This window comes from Ambystoma mexicanum, chromosome 1p (assembly GCF_040938575.1).
Source record: "Ambystoma mexicanum isolate Mex_15411 chromosome 1p, UKY_AmexF1_1, whole genome shotgun sequence".
Taxonomy (NCBI): domain Eukaryota; kingdom Metazoa; phylum Chordata; class Amphibia; order Caudata; family Ambystomatidae; genus Ambystoma; species Ambystoma mexicanum.
In genome coordinates this window covers 1,107,178,699-1,107,202,625 of record NC_090921.1, presented here as the reverse complement: position 1 = coordinate 1,107,202,625, position 23,927 = coordinate 1,107,178,699, and the positions used below count along the sequence as shown (strand labels likewise).

Below are 23,927 nucleotides of genomic sequence, written 5' to 3'. Positions count from 1 at the left end.
GTCTATTGTCCATTCCTCTGTTTTAGCTTCTGAAAGAGGTAGATTAACAATCAACAGTTCAGGAACCGCCTGACGGTTCTTTGGTTCAGTATACTGTGGAATGAGTCCATCAGAACATGAAATCTGTACTGTCTCTGACTGTTCGTATTGATCAGAAGTGGCAGAAGGAAGAGTGAACCCAGAGGTAACATTGTTTTCCACATCAGCTTTAACATCTACTTCAGTCTCAGCAGCTGTATCAAGAGCAGGGCCTAAGCCTACGGTAGTGACTGAATCTGTGTATGCCACCATTGTGGATTGTGTTTGGAAATCAGAAGTTTGTATGTGTGCTAGCTCAGAATTATGACAAACTGCTACACAGGGTATTTTTGGTAAAGGAGTGGCTTGTAACTCTTCAGCTAACTGCAATCCCTGATAAACAGCAGAACAATGGTTAGAACCTGTGCCTAGATTAAGCGCTGTGCTAGTCGTAAGACCTTCACTCCCAGTAGATCTAACATATCGACAAATATCATGGTTTACCAAAGTCTCTGCACTCAGGGGCTGAACAGTGTTCACTTCCTCCACATCAACAGATAAAGTCTGAGGTGTATTCAATAAAGAGTGTAAGGTTTCATTTTCCTCTTGTGCAGAAATGAGTTCTTGTCTTAACTCCTCAAGTTTAGCTCTTAGCATGCCCTGCATTAACTGTAAATCACTATCAGTAGACACAGGGGGAAGCATAGTGGCATCAGGGCTGGATCCTGCACTAGCAATCTGGATGTGTATCGATTGTACATTGTCCTCTACTGCTTGCAGGTTCTGTGATTTATAGTTTATCTTTCCAACTTGGTCTGTGTTTCCCTTAAACAAACTATTGACATTAGACCTCTTGGCATTAGGGACTACAGTATGTACCTGTGCAACGGAGTATGCGTTAGACTGAGGGTAGAAAACAGAAGTTATGTAAGAAACCCCTCCATTCTTTATGTTGGTATCATGAAACTGTTCTATCTGAGGTGAAGCACAACTGGAATCATGGGGTTCAACAACAGAGGTACTCTCGTATAATAAGTCTAACAGTGTGTTGTTTTCTGTGGCTAAGGCTTGTGCTGACATAGAATCGGGATCAAAACCAAAGATAGAACTAGGATCAGGCCATGTAGGATGTGCCATCCTATGGGAAAAATATTTTGCACGTAAATGCCCATTTGTGACAAGGAGTTCATTGGAGTCAGGACTAGTGATTTGATTGTCACAGGTAAATGTAGGGGAAGCTTTCTGTACAAACTTGTTAGAGGCCTTGCTGCCTTTCTTTCTTAAACTTGCCATATTCAATGGGAATTTTGGGCTGGTCATACTGTCAGGATTAGTCAGGCGAGTACAAAGGCAGCGAATATGGCAAGGGAAATGTGCACCCAGGAACTACGACTCAGGTATGATAGAACCCAGGAGTGCAAAATAGAGTGTGACATCAAAACCAATATATGAAAAGGGATGTGGGGTAAGCACCTGACCGCGAGGAAAGTCGGCAAGCGCCTTACCCCCAATTGCTGTTACAGGTACTGACAGCGCTAAACCCACGTGGAGGGCAAGCAATGACAGGATCTGTGTACTAACACTCTTGATGGTATTACATAAGGGAACTTAAGAACTGTACTCACGAGGACGAGATAAACCTCTTGAATGTCAGCTAGCCCACGAATCCTGTTGAAGAAACTGGGACCCCGAAAGGCTAGAACAGCAATGGAAGGAAAACTAAATACCTAAGTGGGAATAGTGTTTACAAAATAGTGAGGAAAACATAAGCATTCACACAGGAGCTAGCTACTACCGCACACCACACCTAATAATCAAAGGGAAAATAAATGCAGAAGTGCAGTGGAAAACATGGAATGGATCCTCTAGAAAGTAAGGATCAGGAGCAGGGAAAAACGAAATAACCTATGCAACTTCTCCCTACCCCTCCAAGGAAAAGACAGGAAACTAAACTAAGAGGAAGGCTAAGGCAAATGGGTAACAGCAGCAAAGGACAGAGTCAAAGAAATATAGAACACAGACAAACTGGGCTGCATCTAAAAGGGGAAAGCACTGAGAAATGCTGCCTGCAAACAGAGGAAGACAAAAAGGGAAATCTAGGGAGCAGAAATCAATTAGCGCATGAATCTGAAATTCAGGGCGGAGGAAACAAGAAAACAGGAACAAGGAAGTAGGTACAAAGGCAAGGAACCAGGAACCAGGGACTAGTCAAAAACAGGAACACTGCAATCGATGACCAGCGCTGGACTGAAGTAAGACTGAGGCTTTTAAAGCTGCTTAACGAGCACACGCCTCGGGTGTGCTGATTGCTGCACCTGCCGCCACAGCTGTTACCTATCCTCCACCCAACCTTGTGTTGCAAGGGTGGAGGTGGAGCAGTGGGCCAGGCATTCTGGGAAGCATAGTCATTTGGTTAAAGAAGCATGCTGGCTGCCAAAAACCTGGAATGGATCCGGAAGGGAAGTAGCTGGGAAAATAGGGATTTAGCGCTCCCAAATCATCACAGCACTGTAGCATAAGGTTCGGAGGAAAGGTCCAGTAGGGAATAAACCCCAAATCATGCCCCCAAGTGGTGGGAACGGGAGCGAAGGGAGCGAGTCGTGACACACTAGTTCATGCAGCCACGCCATTCGTTCCATCCACTTGCCCTACATGCACCCATCCACTCATCCATGTCATCAATCACTTTTATCCATCTGTCTTTTTATCTATTGCGTCTATCCATTTCATCGAGCATTTATTCCATCGATCCCATCCATCCATCCACTCCATCCACCCAGCAACTCCATCCATCAGTTCTATTGATTTAATCTATTCTCTCTAGTTCATCCATTCTATCCACGATATATACATACCTTCCATTCCATATGAACACAAACTGTTCAGCCAGACTTCGTCAGTATTCACGTTGATCTTTATGTCGGAATTCCAGGATGGAGCAAATACCAAATGGCTGCAGATTACCACATGGGAATTGCTACAAACAATGAACACTACCATAAAGGGATTCAATCCTATCAGAGAAGAGATGAGAGCCTTACGACTGATGACACTTCAGAATAGATATGTCCTGGACATGATCACAGCTATGGATGGAGGTGTTTGTGCAAACATCGGAGAATCATGTTGCACGTTCATACCTTCTCATGACAACGAGAATGGTACCATAACAGAGGCCATAGAGATGCTGACGAAATTGCACGTCCAGATGATAGACGAAGTAGAAGACGTTGCCGATGAGAGTTGGTTTGGATCACTCTTTTCTTGGATTCCACAATGGATGGCAGACATTTTCAAGTTTCTTGGAGCCCTGATCGTGATGGTATTGCTTGGATTCTGTGTAATTAAGATAATAATCTCACAATGCAAGAAGACTGCAAAGAAAGCTATAGGGATTAAAATCATGATCGATGTTGAGCCAGGATGGAAGGCCAGAGACTTGACAGATGAAGAAATCAGAGACGTTGTAAAGGTCAGCATCCATGCACTGGAGGGAACGAAGTTCCTGTATCCAAAGAACCATAAGAAGTATGTAGGAAAATGGATCTATTGCAGCCCAAGTGGACAGGGCATGCCCATGACTTGGAACAAAGATGAGCATGTGGAATCAGCTGGATGTCTGAAGGCAGTCATAAAGATATGGATCCCAAAGAAGCATTTCTACAGACAAGGATGTCTAGATGTGAAGGATGATGGGAGAGTGGTTGATGAATCACCCAGAGGGGGGAGTGTAGAGGAGGAGCCAAGTACCCCCACCTCAACCGCTTTGCCCATATTGCCTATATGTTGGGAACCAGTGTGAGACATGTGCGGTACCAGTGAAAATACCGATACCAAGGAGAATCCTGGAAGCAAGGTTCCGATTTGGGAAAACCATACCTGCATACGAGACAGTATGATGGCCATTTGAATAAAATTCCAGAAGAAGCAGAGCAAATAAATGGCAAAGAAGAATGGTGATACATCATACAAGATGGGTATCCCCTAAACCATGGAACTGGGGAGAAACAATAAGACAAAAAAACCCCGAAGGGGAGGAGTTCACATGGAGGAGTACTATATTAATTTAAGTACCCAATTATAGGAATAGAGGTGGAAAAGAATAGTGGCCCAATCATAACAGATTCATATTTTCATATTTTAATAATCATCGCAAAACATTTATAAAATTACATAATATATAAACAAAATAACAACAATAAAATAGATGAATTAATGTTAGTATAAAATACTTGTCCAATCTAATACATTAAACTATTCAATCGCAGTTTAATTACCACAATTCATGACCCAGTATTAATCAAGGTAAAGCATCACTGTCTCATATTTTTAAATTTCATTCGAATAATAAGGATGCTGTAGAAAAGAAAATTACTGCCAATGGAATAAAGTGCTAGGTGTAAAAAAGTAATGAGTGCCTAATCAAAATAAAGCATCACTGTCTCATATTTTTAAATTTCATTTGAATAATAAAGATGCTGTTGAAAAGGAAATTGCTGCCAATGGAATAAAGTGCTAAGTACAAAAAAGTGCTAAGTGCCTACTGTACATACATGATCTTCAAATGTCGTTACAGTTTCGGCGAAATCAACCTATCAGGCTCAATTAAGTGAGCCAGTAGTCGCCTTCTTCAGGGCGCACTATATACTGTCAATATTGATGCTAAACTTTTAACAATAACACAGTAGTTCTCATAGGTGAAGCTTTAGACAATTCAAAAGACTTGATTGTAGATCTTGAAGTCTGTTAGAAGCCTTAACCCTTGGTGAAACACATTAAAACAAACAAATAAGAAAAAAACACAAAAACATATGTTAGAATAAAACATGAAATGAAAGAGCCTCCTAATACTCGCCACCTCTAGCCGTTAAAAGAAAACCTAGAGATATATATTCACCTAAGTTAGTCCACATATGGTGCCGAAAATTATATAATTGTTTCGAATCCGCCACCCAAGCAGGACTGGAGATGAAATTGAATTTACATCTAAAGAAACAAAGATATGAAGCTAGTGAGATATCACAAGATTATCTCAAACTTCAAATGCTAACACACAGTGTCAGTGTCCCCTGTCTCCACAGGGAGTAGAACACTAAATTTCCTTCTGACACTAACCTTAAAGTATTGAATGTTTCGGAATCTGGTCATGTCACCAATGGACTAAATTGTAGATAGAACTGAAGACATTCCAAACATAAGGGTCTTAGACGACGTTAGGTCGTGCCAAGAGAAAAGTCCAAAAGGTGCAAACCTTGGGTTAAAAACCCTAAAGGAAAAACATAAGAAATTACATTTTGGTAGTGTAAGAAACTAGGCTTGCAAATAATTACATGCACATAATACGAGTGCATTTTAATTTGAAATCGAAAACATCAAAAGTAAAGAGATTCTATCCGGTAGGCAGCCCCGAACCTCTAAGGTTTAGAATGTTAATGGAAAAGATGGATGGCTGCTTTGATGCACGGCCAGATCCATGTTTGCCAATGAAATAATTAGTCACCAAATAGTCGAAACGAATTCACACGAAAATGCTATCGACGTGTGCCTATAATATCCTGCAGATGTAAAAATTCCTACAGATTAACAAACTGTGGTTGTCCTGGACATTCACACCATTTTAAACTGAGGAAGCCTGCATAAGCCCGCCACAGAGAGAGGCTAAAAAATACTGTCATCGCAACTCCCAACCTCACGTGGACGCACTTTCAACCCGTATATTAGTGACGAAGTCCTCACCTCGCACAGCCTCCCGGATCGTCTCCGCAACAGCCGAAGTAAAGGCACGCCATCAGATGTTGGAACCGCGGCTGTGTTTATAAATAAGAAGAATGGTGATGTCACACAGAGCCAGATTGACGTACATGAAAAGGATGCAGAGACAAGAGAATGAAGATATTCTATAAGGCATCAAGAAAGTATCAAAGATAAGTGACATCTTGGGACCAAGGTGAAGAAGCTTATGCTACAAGGACTGATGAAGATATCAAGTCATTTTACACGTGTACAGATGCAAATAAACCTAAGCAGATGAACTATTCTTGAGGCTAGTTTTATAGTAAAAAGATTGCAGTAATTGCCAATGTATATGTATGTATATGAACGAGTAAAGGATGGGTTTTTCCACTACGTATTATGGCAAAGTTGGACTAAAAAGGAAGGCCTCTTTTCCAGTGTGTTGCAATTAAAAACAATTGAATTACAAAGTGAATCTCAGAAAGGCGAGACTGGATGAGCCTAGGAAGCCATGGTCTTATCAGGATGGGGTGAGCTGACAATGGATACAAATTGTGTGAAAGAACTAAATTCCTGTTCACTAGACATGGACGAGAACAAAGAAGACGTCAGCGGTCTATTCGAAAATAGTATTTTAAATGCTCCATGTTAGGCAGAAACCTGTGCATTTCCCTCTGGGACCACTGCAAAAGATTTAAGACTACAGGTGTTTGGCAATAAACCCACTTGGTAGCAGTCTGTACCACACATATTCACTTGGTAGCTGGGGCTGAGCAGTCAGACTTCCCTCAAGAAGAGTTAGGCAGTCTACAGAGTATCCACAATAGGTCAAGAGACCACAATAGAACAAGTAAACACTGACCAGGGCTTGGTGTAAAAGAGATATAATTATTTATTTAAAAACCACATCTAGAAAAACACACAGGCACTAATAGTAAGCAATTCAAAAACACGGTCACTAAAAGATATACACTCCTTTAAAAGAATATTAGACAAGTCTTAAGTAAAGCCCCACTTATTTTCAGACAGCGGTGAGCGCTTAACGTAGATGGCACTCTAATAATTTGTTTTAAAAAAAGGGAGAGAAAAGCAGAGAATAAATTGAAACAGATCCCAACACTTTTACAAGAACATAACAAGAGAGGAAGGCAAAGTAAAACCGTGAATTCTGAGTCAGTAGGCTGGATCCGCTTTAAGAGGATCGAAACGAAATGTGTCCAAGGTCACACGGTTGCAGTGCACAAAAGTCTTGAAAAGGTTCAAAAAGGAGTTGGACCAAAGAAAGGGACCAGTTCGAGGGTCAAGGCGGCCAGCCCAGTCCAGAAGGTTAAGGGGTTATTATTACCTTGTAGCAATCTTTAGAAAGGGAGACCTGGCGGACACGGTACCTTAAAGTGGTGAGAACACTCCAGCGGGGGCAGTTGTTCCTGGCAGCGGATGCAAGTCGGTGCTACGTCCGGGGGAAGAGAGGATCTCGTCATGGAGGAAGACAGGAGTCCGTTGCACTGCTAGGGAAGAAACCAGCCGCAGAGTTTCTCAGGTACAAGGAGCGGTCCGTTGATTCGCGGTTCAGTGTTGAGTGGCTATCCGGCTGCCGGGGTGCTTGGCACGGGCAGTTCGACCACAAACCGGTCTGGGGTGCGAAGAAAGAAGGTAAACTGGTTGTGCCCACCAGTCAGGGGAAGAAGTCTCTCCAGCCGGGAGATCTTCTCTGTCGTCGGGAAGTGGTGAGTCGGTTCCGCAGGGCTCCACCAGTGGTGTCGTCGTGGTAGGTCGGCTCAGCTTCTCCCTCTTCGGATTCTCAGGTCCTGTGGCGACTTCTGAAGTTCCAGTCCCCAAAGCCCTGCTTTTATGCAGCATACCCCCATTCACTCAGCCTAGCTGTCAATCAAACATGCTAAGTGGTGAGCTGGCCGGCTCACCACTTGGGCCAATCACACAAGAGTGCGACTTGAGTTACCAAGGTAACTCAGTCCAGGGTGCCTAAACCCCCTTCCCACACCCCCTGTGGTACCCAGACAGAGTGGCACCACTTTTGGAGGCTTCTGTGGAGAAGCCCGCCAAAAAGTGGAACAAAGGGCTCGACTTGGGTTGGAGTCACAGAAGAGAACACAAACGCCATTTTAGAATCGAGTCCTGACAAAAAATACCAACCGGCGAATTAATATTAATTAAATAAACCGGCGGCATGTTTGAGGCTAGGAGAATTAAATAATTAAAGTTGGTAGCCTCGAACAATGGGAAAATCCCATTGGAAAATATTTGCGGTCGAATATAAAAAGTAGTTTCCACTGCCACCAGCCAAAACTCGATCAGGGGGGCGGAGACGTGCCCCCTCGTCTAACAGACCCCGGGGCAATCGAATTGCCCCGACCAGTACGTCCACAATATGATGGTTTGTACTGGTTTCTGTTAATAATTTGGGACTAGTAAAGCCAATGGTGACTTTACATGCCCTGGGAGACAGTAGTCAGTCCCAGGGTATGGAGTCTATGGTGGGGTGTCACTGTGACACCCCTGTGTTACTGCACCGAGGGTGCTGTGTAACACACATAGTAAAAACGTATGAGACCCTATGGAGTAAAGGACTCCATAGCCGAAAAAACACATTACCAGTCAAAGGAACACCATAAATCATGTCCAAGAGTGGGAGAAAAAGAGTCTCACTCTTGGCAGGAGGAAAAAACAAACTCCAGAAATTCAGCAAAGCTGCTGGGGGACTCACTAGGTTAGGAAATTTAGCCTAAAGAGAGAATCCGCCCTAACACTCCAGAAGCTCGATTTTCTAGTCTTCAGTCACGTGGAAGGATGAAATTGGACGAACATGACAACCACACCTACACATGAAGGCAGAGCATGCCTTCACTCCCCCGAATTCTCCAGAGCAAAGAACACTCCCAAGGACAAGTTCAAAGTCCTAAATGTCAGCAGACCATTCAGGTGATGATAGATGAGTATGCTAATTGGTGGGAAGCTATGGTTAAGACAAGCTCACCAGCACCTGGAAGCCCAGCCTGCGTGTTGCTAACGTAGGTGGAAAAGTACTGACGAAGGTTAGAATGCCAACCAATCGTAGGGTGCCATGTGATTAAGGGCCTTATAGTTTGTGTAACCAATGGGATGTCGTATATTTAGTGACGTTCCTAGTGACCAGTTTGAGGGGAGGGCTTAATTGCCCCACCTTATGTTAAGAAGCCTATCACTTTCTCTCACTTTCTTAGACTAGTATAGAATGTATACCTAGATGTTCTTGTAGACCCTAGCACAATTGCCACTAGGTTTTTGTAGTTTGCCACGTAGGATGACATTAGTAAATACGTAGGTTGACGTCACCTATGATGAATTCTTGTTATAAAATGATGCTTTTTTTAAAGATGCATTGAGAGAACTTGCGTTGAGACGTCTGTTGATGTCTGTTGTACTCCCTGTTTTAGATTTTTTTTTTATTCTGTTTTTTATTTGTTTTTTGGCTTTTCAAAGAAAACCTTTACAAAATTACACAAGAATAGACATGTTTACCAGTTAAAACATATATATATATATACATATATCTTCACATTTGTTATTTACAGAACTCACAAAGTCTACATTTCCCAAATACATTTGATCTCATCAATTCATGTTGGTGACCAGATGGAACTACCTCTCGTAAATATATTTGATCTCATAATTTCGTACTAATAACTAATTTGTGCTAAACACGAAAACAAAATTATTTGTTCAATAATCACCTCTTACATTAAACATTCATCCACAAACATTTGTTAAAACCACACCGTCACCATTTTTCCTAAAAAACTAATTTCCATACTACATATTCCATGTTGATAAACCAATAAAACAATATCTTCTATCCACACCCATTTAGCTAACTCTCTTAAGTACATTTGATCTCGACACCTGGTATTTATAGCCTCTCGTGAGTAGTCTCTTACATTCATGTTAATAACCGAATTGGGCTTAACTACTGAATTCCTTATAAAATCAGACAAACAAGGATAAGTCATACAATAGAAGTTAATCCACAAACATTTGTTAAAAATCTCACTATCACCATTTTCAAAGAAACAGATTTTCCATGCAACATATTCCACCACATTACATTTTCCAAAATACTCCACACTTTTTAAACGTAATGTTTCACAATCAAGTAATAAGTGTCTTAATGTTTTCTTTTTAGTAGCATTATTACAAAAACGACAAGGCATATGCCCTCCTCCCAACCTGTCTCTAATTTCAAGAATTTCCCCAGTAGCCAGTATGTTGAAACGAAAACGCATAACATTATTCCTCCAATTACCATTGGGGAATCTATTCAAATACGGTTCCAGTAGGCCCATAGTCTTCCAATTAGATACCAGATGGTAATATAGTGGAGATGACATTACTTGCACATTTGTTTCCGCCCAATCTGAGTACCTTAGTAGAGATTTCACTTTCCTGGGATTCTGAATGATATACCAACGCCAATCTTATCAAGTGATAATGTGGAACTTTTATACATAGCAATTAATAACAAAGATGTTGTTTTCCCGATTTTAGTTGAGAACCCAAAATTGCATTTAAGTTTTTACCTGAGGCCATAATCAACTTCTGAAATACTGCAATTTTTTTCCATTCAACAATACTAGTGAGAGATTGCAAGCCCAATTCATACATGATGGCCGAAATTGGGATGCATTTTGGAAGAAAATACAATAAACCTCTACAAATATTTGCTTCCATCCTAATAAAACCATTTTGAATACATTTTGGAAAAATGTCAAGGCCATAACTCATTTTAGGAATAGCTTTTAGGTTATAGCGACGTAGCAGAGGCTGCATACAGCATCTACAGTACATCCTGTTAACTCTTTCCATTAAAGACATCATTGAGACCATTCATTCTTCCAATACATTCCAATATAAAAATGTATTTAAATTAGTTAACACAGGATAGCCCAAATAACTAAATGAACTTCTGATTACGAGTTTATAATCCTTTAAAATATCAACCCTCCTAGTTCAGTCCCATTCTCTTCCTAAATCCAAATGGCTTATATTGGAATATTAGGTTCACTTCTGCCCATTCTTCTATTCGTTTTAGGACTAAACCAGCAAAAATCTTGGAATCAACGTCCATTATCGCTATGGGCCGGTAATTTTTAGGATCACTTCTATCGCCCTTCTTATACACAAAAATTATATATGATATTCCCCATGAATTAGGTATTTCTTTAATAGAGATAATGTCAGAGAACAACATATATGGGCCTCATTACGACCCAGGCGGTAAGTTACCGCCTGGGCCGTGACTTTACCACCATGGCGTAAACTACGTTTACGCCATGGTGGTTGGCGGACTTACCGCCCCATTCCGAGGTCGGCGGGGCGGTAAGTCCCCAATCCCCATTTACCCTTCCCCATTCCCATTTTTGCCCCATAGGGCATAATGGGAGTGGGGAAGGCGTTAATTACGCCACCGTAAATTACGGTGGCGTAATTAACTCCATGGTTCCTTAGCGCCATGGATTTTAACACCTGCTAAAAGCAGGTGTTAAAAGCGCCATGGCGCTAAGGGACCTCGTAGTTGGCGGTAAGGGGTCAGCGCAGCTAACGCTGGCGTTAACCCCTTACCGCCAGGGTCGTAAATAGAGTGCATTCGCCCACATCCCTGGGTTTGCCCTAAAAATGACATTTGCAAGGCCATTAGGCCCAGCAGCTCTAGAAGGATTAGATTTCTTAATTTGAGTCATTCTCCCCACCTCAGTCAAATTCCAATTCCAATCATATTCATTTATTTCAGACATTAAGGGAATTGGAGCGGATTTCGCTGAGTAAATATCACCAAAGTGACCTACCCAAGCTTCCTCAGATACACTATTTGCTTGGGATGTCATTTGCAGTGTTTCCAAGGCATTTATTAATTTCCAGAAGTTTCTTGCCGGCCCATCTTTTAATGCAGTCAACATTGCTTCATTATCTGCCTGTAAAATTTTTCCCTAGTAAGATTTAAGCCAATTTTTCAGATTTTGTTTTTCTCTTTTAATTCTAATAGAGATATCATCCCAACAAATAGGAAGATTTTTGATTCTATGAATCATTTTGTTACACCAATTTTTGTGCAACTTCACAACACTATCAAAAGCAAGAGTATGGGGAGATGATGTTATCCCATGCTTTGATTTAATAGTCCTGCTTATAATTCTCTCTACATAGGTATTAAATTTAGCACAACTAAATAACTGCCATCTTTCTTCCAATTGTAATTTATGACATTCTGAATTAAAAACCACATTTAATTTTTCCACATTTCCAGCATGCCATGTTATTCTATTTTTTTTTTACATTTACTTCAATAATTTCTTTATAGCAGCTCATATTGGCGGGTTTGGCCCTGATGTTTATTATGACTTGTAAGATTCTATGATCACTAAAATTTGTGTCAGTCAGACTATAAGATTTACATACAATAGTTTCCCTGACATGAAGATGTGATCTATCATTGATTTTTGTATACCATTTGACCACGTATATGCGTCCTTATTACTCGCTAACATGGAGTTTACATGAAAAAGAGCCCAATTCAGAAATAGAGTGAGCCAAATTTGTCCATGAAGAACTTTCCTTGTACATCCCATTGGCCCCCTTCAATGGAATATCCTTTCTCTCCCTTTACCATAGACACAATTCCTAAATTCAATTAATGATTTGTACTTATGTTATTTACAATAGGAATATGGACATTCAAATCTCCTAACACCATAATATGTAAACCTTTATATTTATTAGTCATATCTGAAAAAAAGGAATTCATCATCTTAATTGTAGCTGGCAAATTGTTCAAGGAGTTCCAGTAAATATTAAGAATCAAAATGTGTACTTGGACTCTGTTAGATGAAATTTCTACAATCACTGCCAGAAATCCTATTATCACTGATTTAGATTCCAACATTTTTAATCTATCACCAGACCTTACTGCTATAACAAGTCCACCAGACGGACGACCCCTTATGGATTTTTTTACCAATTGAAACCTCAAGTCAAAACCGTCAATGTGAAATTTTTGAGTCATCCACAACTCTTGAATACATATTATATTATTTTTTATCAAATCCCTGCATAGTTCTTTTGAAGAGATTCAATTAGAAAAACCCCTAGAATTCCAGGAGACTAACTAGATATCATCATTAGTTCTGAAGATCAGACCTTAGATTCTTGAGTTGAGCAATTGAATCACTTAATGATTGTGCCAACCACGTCCAAGATTTCACATCCTCCAATTTAGGAGGATTCCGATTGATATATGTAGATGCACCCTCATTCACATACTCTCCCCCTTTCTCACCTTGATCATTCCATTCATCTGTTTACCAAAATTCTGATTGTACACAAATTCTCTTTCATGCCAGTCACCCATTCTGTTTCATTGTAAAGGGAGACCTTGCGTTTTTAGGACAAGATTAAAGTCTTTAACGTCATATCCCAGTCTATTGAGTTCCATTATTTCTATGATCACCAAATCATGCACAGTTCGAGAATGAAAAACAATACGTACAAAATTGTAACATTCTGAATGTATAAAATCCACTAATTTTAGATCTGCTGAAGACAGCAGTCTCAAGTTTGGAATGTGCTTAAATAAAGAAGGTACACGTCTTCTATTCAGGGAACTTGGGTCTCCATAATCAAATAAAAAGTATAAGAAGATAGTTGGACTATCAGTAAATATAGGTTTACGCCACCTAATTTTGGTTAAGTCCTCCGTTAAAGGAATGCTTGTTTGTTTAAGTGGTATATATGGCTCAATCTGAGCCAATTCATAATTTTGATTATCCTTTACAGCATGCCTTCGCACTTCCAAGGAATTGCCCTTTATCTGTTGTTCTGCGAACACCGGATCTGGAGAAATTGGGGTTACCATACCAGTAGCATTAACAATCGGATTTTCAATTTCCACATCATTATTTCCTTGCGTAGATGTTGAATATTGTAATAATGTTTGCTCAATTGTACTCTTAATCAGAGAAACCAAAGAAGAATGGTGGCTATCAACATTTTCTTCAACTTTATTTCCCTTTTTTGTATTGATCTCAAGTAAATCAGGTCCTATTTCTGGCTCCACTGTCTTACCGTCACTGTTTGAGACAGACAAAGTTTTGTTGTGACTCATTTGCTCATTAAATACCTCTAAAAATGTGTTTGGACCAATTAGCTGCTCTTTTTCATTTCTTACTGCAGGTTTAGCTCCTTCTATATCCTTCTTCGTTTTATTATTTTGTGGTTGTTTTCCAGGAGGGTTTCTTAAATACTCACCTCCTCCTTTTGGGAGGATTTTTAATTTCTCTGAGGCAATTTGAGATACTTTTGTTTTTTCTGTCGTTCTGTGAGCAGTGTCCAAAGATTTTGGAGGAGGAAAGGATAATACTTTGGGTATTAATACTTGATTGCGAGTTTTTAAAAAAAATAACTGGAATTCCAAGATGGCGGCTGAGCCGGGTAGACGTGCGTGAGCGTAGCTCTGTCCCCCAGCTCGAGCCGCACCAAAAGAAGCATACAAATAACGCGAACACCGAGCCCAGCAGAGCGCACTGACCCTCCACATTCGATGAGGTGAAGAAAGGAAGAAGAGGTGAAGGTCCGGCCCCGCCAATCCACCCCAGAGCAGCCTGCTCGTCAGCAAGGCTAACCGCAGCCGCGCGGCTCCACGGAGGACGTCGTAGACCCACCCTACATCCCGAAACGCCGGCCGGGCTGAGTAAGGTAGAGGGAAAGGATCGGAGCCGAGAGAACGGCGGCCCCGCTCCCCAACACCAAGAATCCCCCCCCGGCGGGAGAAGAAGGCGAACAGACGCAGTGAGCCAGCGCCATCCAGCAGGATCGAGCGGAAGTCCTCAAGGTCGGCCCTGGAACGAGAGCCGAGCCCGCGGAGAGGGACTAGCAGAGCGGAGGCCCGGAGACGAGAGAGGCATCAGCCCAGGCAGAAGCGGAAGCGCCCCAACAAACCCCCGGTCGGAGCGCGAAAGGAAAACAAGGAAAGTCGCAACGGGGACGACAGAACTCAGGTACGAGCTTGGGGAAAACTATCGGGAGTGGAGGGAGGAGCCCCCACTGCCCCTCATGAGAAGCATCACGGGCCCCAGGCCACAACACAGGGGAGAAAAACCAGAAAACAAAAAATAAAGAGAAAAGCGGACCGCAGGCACAGGGAAAGCCCAAACAGGGGACCGCGCACCCGCCCCCAGGGAAAAACAGAAAGGCAACGGGGACAAGACAAGAAGCCGGACCTGCTCCCCCCCAGCAAGGAGGACCCCACGAGGGGAAACGAAAACGCCCACATACGAAACGTGGGCCCGGAGGAGCCGGTGCCCCCCGGGGAAAGAGAGAGGAAAAAAGAAAAGGGGAACTCCCATCGTGCGAAATCAGTGAGGGGGACCACAACAAACCGACCACGGCACAACCGGAAAGACTCCACTACACGTACAAGACTTCCGGGCCACCAGGAACACCCGAGGAAAACCTAAGACCGGCTGCGGATTAACAATAATACAGGCCCGGTCAGGAAAGAGACACACACACATGTCAAAACCCAGGGCTAGACCACGAGTACAGGCAGCAGCAATACACAAAGGCGGTCCCAAACAGGCCCGGGATCTAACACAAATCTGGAGACTTGGAAACATAGACAATAAGCAGCAAAACACCCAGGAAACCAAGGGGGAAGCGCCCACAACACAGGAAAAACAGGCAGAAATGGCCACGAAGGACGATATGAAAACCTGGTTCAAGGAATTCCAGGACCAATTCATTTCCTCTACCCAGACACAATTCGAGAACATGAAGGGGGAGCTGAAACAAGCGGTCCAGGACCTGAAGAAGGACATGGAAAATCTCGAGGAAAGGACAGACAATCTGGAAAGGACGGGCCAGAATCTAGATGAGGAGGTTCTTCAATACTCAGAAGCACAAGACCGCCTAGCCAGAGTGGCAATCGAGCTCGAATCACAATGTGAAGACCTTGAAAACAGATCTAGAAGGTCGAACATAAGAATTAAAAATATGCCGGAAACAGTGGAGGATAGAGACCTCCGTAATGCAGTACAACAGGGTTTCCAGAACATACTAAAGGATGGCTCAGGAGAAGAAATCCCTTTTGACAGGATACACAGAGTAGGCCCCCGAAGAGCAGGGGAATCCGGAGCCCGCCCAAGAGACGTCCTAGTGGCAATGACACAATACTCACAGAAGGAACAAATCTTAAGGAAGGCCAGGACTCTAGATCAAATAAGAATGAACGGAAAAGAAATTCTCCTGTTCCAAGACCTTGTGCAATCAACGCTTAGAAAGAGAAGAGAGATGGGCCAGGTTACGAAACTCCTAACAGAAAAACAAATCCGATATAAATGGACATTCCCCTTTGGACTCCTCTTCAACTGGGAGGAAAGACAATACCGAATTGCCACGTGCGAGGAAGGCCTCAAAATACTGGGAGCACAGGAACAAGAGACAGAGCCCCCAAACAAAAGCGAGCTCCCGAGACAAAAGAGAGCACCAAGGGGGTGGCAAACAGAAAAAGCTCCTTACCATCGAATGGAAGGTCCAATACTTTGTCTTGCACTTCCTTCGAAAACTTAGTGGCATGCAAATCACGCTTGCCTCGAGGTATCAACCCCGAGCATCATGCCCCGAGCCGAGGTGTCTACGTGATGAGCCGCAGCCTCCAGGAGATCCTGGGCCAAGACCCTGGCATCGGAAAGGCCACCTCTGAAATCTTCCAACTTCTCGACCGGAATGTGCTCCTCAAACTCCGACAGACCTTTCCACATCCGCATGTTAGCTCCCGCCAAAATCAATTCGGCATTGGCCTGTCTGAGTTGCAAGGCCGAATTGGCAAAGATTTTCCTCCCTAGGGAGTCCAGGAGCTTGTCCTCCTTTCCCAAGACCTGACTAGCCGTCGCGGAAGAGGATGCTGCAGGTCTGGACTGCAACGTGGCCGCAGCCACCACTGTGGAGGAAGGAGGCGGATAAGACGACAAGGCCACTTCCTCCGAAGAGTGCAGCCTGTACCTCGCGTCAATCTTTTTATTGACAAAAAGTCCTGAGTGTGGCTTCTCCCAGACTCTTCGGACCTCGGCCAAAACATCCTTCTGCAGGAAAAAGCCGGTACGCTCCAAAGGAGACAGGGTGAACGCCCCAGAAAGCACGCTCTCCTGTGGAGCAGGTGCCTCGGGAACCGGGACATCTAAGAAATTCATCATATCCAGTACCCGGTCATGAAAAGCTCTAACAGAGCGGGGAAGGTCCTTGTTGTCCTGCTCGCCTTGAGGGTCATCTGACAGGTTAGGATCCTACTGAACCGTGTCAGGCACTGCCTTGTCCACTGGGGACAACGGTGGCAAAGGCGGAAGAGCAGGGACAGGCACCATGGGCAAAGGAGGCACCGGCGGAACCACCAGAGGAACGGGTGGAGCCGGGGGCGCTGGTGGACAAATTTCCTTAAAAAGCTCTTTGAAATACTCGCTCATGGGGTCGGTGCGCATAAGCGCTTGAAATTTACCAAAAAAAGCATCCTCAGGAGATTGATTCGGAACCTGAGGAGGCCTCTCATGAGGTGGACAAATCCAGGGAAGTAACGGAGAAGGTTGCCACGCCGGGCACTCCGCCGACGTAGCCACATAAATCAAAGAGGCCGCCCCTGTAGGCAACGAAACATTGTGCGGAAGAGGCATCCGGGTGTTCCAATCATAAACGGGCCGGTAAGGATACGCACAAGTGACCTTAGGTTCACCCAAAGGACCGAACCCTACACCAGAGGCCGATGGCGTAGTTGTAGGGGTAGTACCTAAAATGGCCACCGTGGTCGTGGCAGGAACGGCCGCCATTTTGTCTTCATCTGAGGGGAACTGCAGCACGTGAGGAGGTGAGGCAGGGGTCCCCGTCGATGGATCAGGGGTCTTAATTTTAGCCTTAACATAAGGAACCTCGGCAGAGCCGGTACTATGAGGCCTGGAATGTTTCTGCGACATACCAACCGCCAACTGAGCCTTCGAAGGAAGGACCTCGGCACTGCCGGTAAAAGAAGAACCTTGCTTCTTTGCCCCCTCAACAGATCTGGTATCACCACAAGAGCGGGAACGGTGAGAAACCGCTTTCACCGACAGGGCCCTGCCCGGCCCCTCAGAACTGTTGGTAGCCTTAGCCTCTGTACGAGGGACCTCGGGCCTAGGCCCGGTAATAGCCTTATCGGCATGGGCCTCGAACATCCGTTCGGTAAACACAAGCCCAGCCAAGGCCTCGGGGCACACCCCGGTCTTGTTTTTGAGGGAAGCCGAAAGAGAGGCCTCAGAGCAAGCTCCGGTACCCTGTGACTCAGCAGAACTGGGTCTACACACAGCCCCCACAGGAGGGGCCTCGGAAGTTACTCCGGTGTACACCGGCCCCTTACGGAGACCCTCGGAGAAAACTCCGGTAGAATTATTAGGCCCGACAGGCACCTCAGGGCGAACCCCGGTGACAGAGCGATCAACGCCCCTCCCGGCTCGAGAGGAACCCGGGAAGGTATCCCCCGGCCGGGGTGCTCTGAAAAGTAAAGAACTTACCGGGAGTTTCTTATTCTCGTCGATGAACGCCTGAAAATGAGATGGAGGAGTGTGTCGGAACACCTCCTCCCACCGTTCCAACCGACGTTGAAGAGCCTGGACCGAAAGGGAGTCACAGTAAAAACAGGAGTCACAACGGTGTTCCGGACACAAACACTCTAAACAAAGAGGATGGGGATCCGCCCTCGCGAAGTGACGATGACACGAAGAACAGTCTGGAAAGTCTAATTTAAAAGACATAGACAAACTAGAAGACGAACGCTAGCGAGAGTCAGAGAGGAAAACAGGGAAGAAAATCTTCCGAGGATGCACGTGCGTCCGGCCCCGATCGAGCGGAGAAAAGGACTGAGGGGCGATGCGCGGGGAGGAGCCAAGGTGGGTGGGGTTACGGCCGCGTGCCGGGCCCCGCGCAGGAAAGAGAGGAAGGACACATTTTTGGAAAAATGTGGATGCTTTTTACAAAGTGCTCCGGTCCCGTCCCACAGGACAGAGAGATGTCCCACAAGTATGGAGGAAAGGGGACGGGACGTAGGAGTATAACTTATGTTTTGCCAGATCACTAGGGGTACAATCTACACCAGATGGTTTAGAATGAGAGGGTGTTGAATTAAGTTCATCCTCAGAATATAAAGAGGGAGCAACTGTGGAAGCAGATGTAGCAACAGAAATGTTTATACAATTGGCTCCAAAGTCAGTCATCAATGGAGCAGGTAGCGTATTGTCAAGCTGTAAAGGAATAGGGCCCGTTTGTATGGCAGTCACACTTTCCTTATCCACTAGTCCAATAGAGAAATCCCCCCCTAGTAATATTATCTTTATCTCCCAAAATTAGGGCCTAAAGTAGCCGCTATTCGTTCTTCCTGAGCATCAATAGAGATATCAGGATTTCCATTAAAAATACAGCTATTATCGCACATTGCAGACATCCACCTTTTCCTGGAAATGGATTTGAGCAAGCACAACATTTTTTGATACATGAGTGCCTAAAGAACAGAGGGGTGAAGTCACATACAGCTCTTCCAGGCAGTTCACAACTTTGCCAGGGAGAGCCGTGGGGGGAGAGAAGACTAGACTGCCTTCTTTAGAATCCGGAATAGGGCATTCCTCAGCAAGCTTGAGAAAGTCAGAGGTAGCCTCCATAGCCGACTGACTCCTGAGACCTTTGCGTGACATTCAGGAGGAGTCACAGGAGAATCTAACTCAAGAACCAAAGAGGCAAAGAGTACCCAATAAGGATCAGAAAGCAGCGGGGGAAATAGAACAATCAATATACAATCAAGATAGGTGCAATATCATACATATATCTTGTAAATGCTAACAGAAATAAAAATCATGAGCAGATCTAAATTTACAATTTTCCTAAAAGTGCACTGAGTTAATTAATAAACAGGGTCCAGGATGGAATATATTCCTAAACCCGCAATTATAGGATAAACATCCTCCAGGCAATCTATCTTAAGAGAGAGTTAAGTATAGCAGCTTCCCACTAAAGATAATAAACAATAGCTAAGCGGTGTTGAGCCACAAGGTCCACCATTAATAGTTCAAACGTCCGAGAAAAGATCTGTTGCTTGGTTACAGGTTGAGGCACGCCCGACAGCTTAAGGAGATGCCAGAGTCCGACTCTCCTCCCTCGCCCTGTCAACCTAGAAGTAGATGATTAGGTAGGGAGTATCCAAACTAGCACTCCAGATATATTATTCCAATAATATCTGAGCAGCTACAGTTGAGATAGGCGACAGTGGGACAGATAAGGTGTTCAGGGCCCCTGCGATTTTCCAGATGTGATAACCAACCTTAAGTCATTTATCTCCGGATACTCACACGTTCACTACCAGGTGTGTATTATATCGCTGGCAAGCAACTGGTGTGGTCCATATATGAATCGATTGATCAAAGGCACAGGTCACAGCCAAACAGCTAAACAGTGGCTCCAGCCCTTACAGCTCCAGGGCTTAATGCTGCGAGGGCAGCTGTGGAGGATTTAAGCTTCCCAGATGGTCACGTGACACTGTCACGTGATCGGTAGAGACTCCGCCTTCGTGGATGCAGCAAGAGCAGAACGCTCGCAGTGCTGCCTTGTAAAAATGCCCAGCACAACACACAAGGGTCTGTTAGAATATCAGCACAACTTTAGCAATTGTCACTCTCAGCCACTATCGGACTATCCATTTCATCAATTCTATCCACTCTAATGTTTTCATCCACTCTATACATTTCATCCATTCCATCCACTCTATCCATTTCATCCATTCCAGCCACTCTAACCCTTTCATCCATTCCAGCCACTCTATCCATTTCATCCATTCTATCCACTCTAACCCTTTCATCCATTCCAACTTCTCTATCCGTTCCATCCACTCTATCCATTTCATCCACTCTATCCATTTCATCCACTCTATCCACTCTCTTCACACTATCCATTTCGTCCACTCTATCCACACTATCCATTTCATCCACACTATCCATTTCATCCATTCCATCCATTTCATCCGCTCTATCCACACTATCTATTTCATCCATTTTATCCACTCTATCCACACTATCCATTTAATCCACTCGATCCACACTATCCATTTAATCCATTCCATCTACTCCATCAATTCCACCCCTTCCAACCACTCCATCCATTCCAACCACTCTATCCATCTCATCCATTCCAACCACTCTATCCATCTCATCCATTCCAACCACTCTATCCATCACATCCATTCCATCCACTCTATCCATTTCATCCACTCTATCCACACTATCCATTTTATCAATTTCATCCACTCTATGCATTTTATCCATTTCATCCACCCTATACATTTCATCCATTCCATCCACCCTATCCATTTCATCCACTCTATCCATTTCATCCATTCCATCCCCTCTATCCATTTCATCCACTTCATCCATTTCATTCACTTCATCCATTCCAACCACTCCACCCATTCCAACCACTCCTCCCATTCCAACCATTCCAACCACTCCTCCCATTCCAACCACTACACCCACTCTATCCACACTATCTATTTCATCTATTTTATACACTCTATCCACACTATCCATTTAATCCACACTATCCGTTCATCCATTCCATCCATTTCATCCATTCCATCTACTCCATCCATTCTACCCATTCCAACCACTTCATCCATTCCATCCACTCTATCCATTTCATCCATTCAACCACTCTGTCTATCTCATCCATTCCAACCACTCTGTCCATCACATCCATTCCATCCACTCTATCCATTTCATCCATTCCATCCATTTCATCCATTCCATCCATTTTATCCACTCTATCCACACTATCAATTTTATCAATTTCATCCACTCTATCCATTTCATCCATTCCATCCACTGTATCCACTTCATCCACTCTATCCATTTCATCCATTCCATCCCCTTTATTCATTTCATCCATTCCATCTACTCTATCCAGTTCATCCACTTCATCCATTTCATCCACTTCATCCATTCCATTCCATTCATCCAACCACTCCACCCATTCCAACCACTCCTCCCATTCCATCCATTCCAACCATTCCAACCACTCCATCCATTCCAGCCACTCCATCCATTCCAGCCACTCCATCCATTCCAGTCACTACATCCATTCCAGCCACTCCATCCATTTCAACCACTCTATCCATTTCATCCATTCTATCCACTCTAACCCTTTTATCTATTCCAACCATTGCATCCATTTCATCCATTCCAGTCCCGGGAGGATAGCTGAGAGGCAATGTGCTCGCCTTGGAAGCAAGACGACATGGAGGGACACAGGTTCGATCCCCAGGTCCGCGCTTAGAAACCTCTGGGTATAAAGCGCTTTATAAATAACCTATCATATCATATATCACTCTATCCATTCCATCCATTCCATCCACTCTTTCCATTCCATCCTTTCCATCCACTCTAACTCTTTCATCCATTCCATCCATTCCATTCCATCGACTAAATCCACTCTATCCCTTTCATCCATTCCATCCACTCTAACCCTTTCATCCATTTCATCTTATCTATCCACACTATCCATTTCATCCACTCTATCCACACTATCTATTTCATACATTTCATTCACTCTATCCACACTATCTATTTCATACATTTCATTCACTCTATCTACACTATATATTTCAACCATTTCATCCATTTCATCCACACTATCCATTTCATCCGCTCCATCCGCTCCATCTATTCCAGCCATTCCAACCGTTCTATGCACCCCATCCATTCCATCGATTCCTTCCATTCCACCCAGTTCTTCCACTCAGTCCATTACATCTACTCCATCCACTTAATTTATTCAATCGATTCTATCCATTTCACTCACCCCATCCATTCCGTCCACTCCACCCATTCTATCCGCTCTGCCCACTCCATCCTCTGTACATATCTTCCAGGCATTCCGGAATGCATCCATGCCATCCACGCCATCCATTTCTTCCACTTGCCCCACATGCATCCATCCACTCCATCCATCCATGTCATCAATCCCTTCTATCTGTCTGTGTTTTTATCTATTGCGTCCATCCATTCCCACAAGCATCCATTCCATCAATTCCGTCCATCCATCCATCCACTCCAGCCACCCATCAACTTCATCCATCAGTTCTATTGATTTCGTCTATTCTCACTAGTTCATGCAGCCACGCCATTCGTTCCATCCACTTGCCCTACATGCACCCATCCACTCATCCATGTCATCAATCACTTTTATCCATCTGTCTTTTTATCTATTGCGTCTATCCATTTCATCGAGCATTTATTCCATCGATCCCATCCATCCATCCACTCCATCCACCCAGCAACTCCATCCATCAGTTCTATTGATTTAATCTATTCTCTCTAGTTCATCCATTCTATCCACGATATATACATACCTTCCATTCCATATGAACACAAACTGTTCAGCCAGACTTCGTCAGTATTCACGTTGATCTTTATGTCGGAATTCCAGGATGGAGCAAATACCAAATGGCTGCAGATTACCACATGGGAATTGCTACAAACAATGAACACTACCATAAAGGGATTCAATCCTATCAGAGAAGAGATGAGAGCCTTATGACTGATGACACTTCAGAATAGATATGTCCTGGACATGATCACAGCTATGGATGGAGGTGTTTGTGCAAACATCGGAGAATCATGTTGCACGTTCATACCTTCTCATGACAACGAGAATGGTACCATAACAGAGGCCATAGAGATGCTGACGAAATTGCACGTCCAGATGATAGACGAAGTAGAAGACGTTGCCGATGAGAGTTGGTTTGGATCACTCTTTTCTTGGATTCCACAATGGATGGCAGATATTTTCAAGTTTCTTGGAGCCCTGATCGTGATGGTATTGCTTGGATTCTGTGTAATTAAGATAATAATCTTACAACGCAAGAAGACTGCAAAGAAAGCTATAGGGATTAAAATCATGATCGATGTTGAGCCAGGATGGAAGGCCAGAGACTTGACAGATGAAGAAATCAGAGACGTTGTAAAGGCCAGCATCCATGCACTGGAGGGAACGAAGTTCCTGTATCCAAAGAACCATAAGAAGTATGTAGGAAAATGGATCTATTGCAGCCCAAGTGGACAGTGCATTCCCAT

General features: G+C 43.8%; 1 protein-coding gene across 1 annotated transcript in view; it reads right to left on the bottom strand.

The window, feature by feature from the left end:
- Positions 1-23,927, bottom strand: part of LOC138448779 (cholinesterase-like) — a 457,734-nt gene that overhangs the window by 365,859 nt on the left and 67,948 nt on the right. The window lies entirely within an intron of this gene.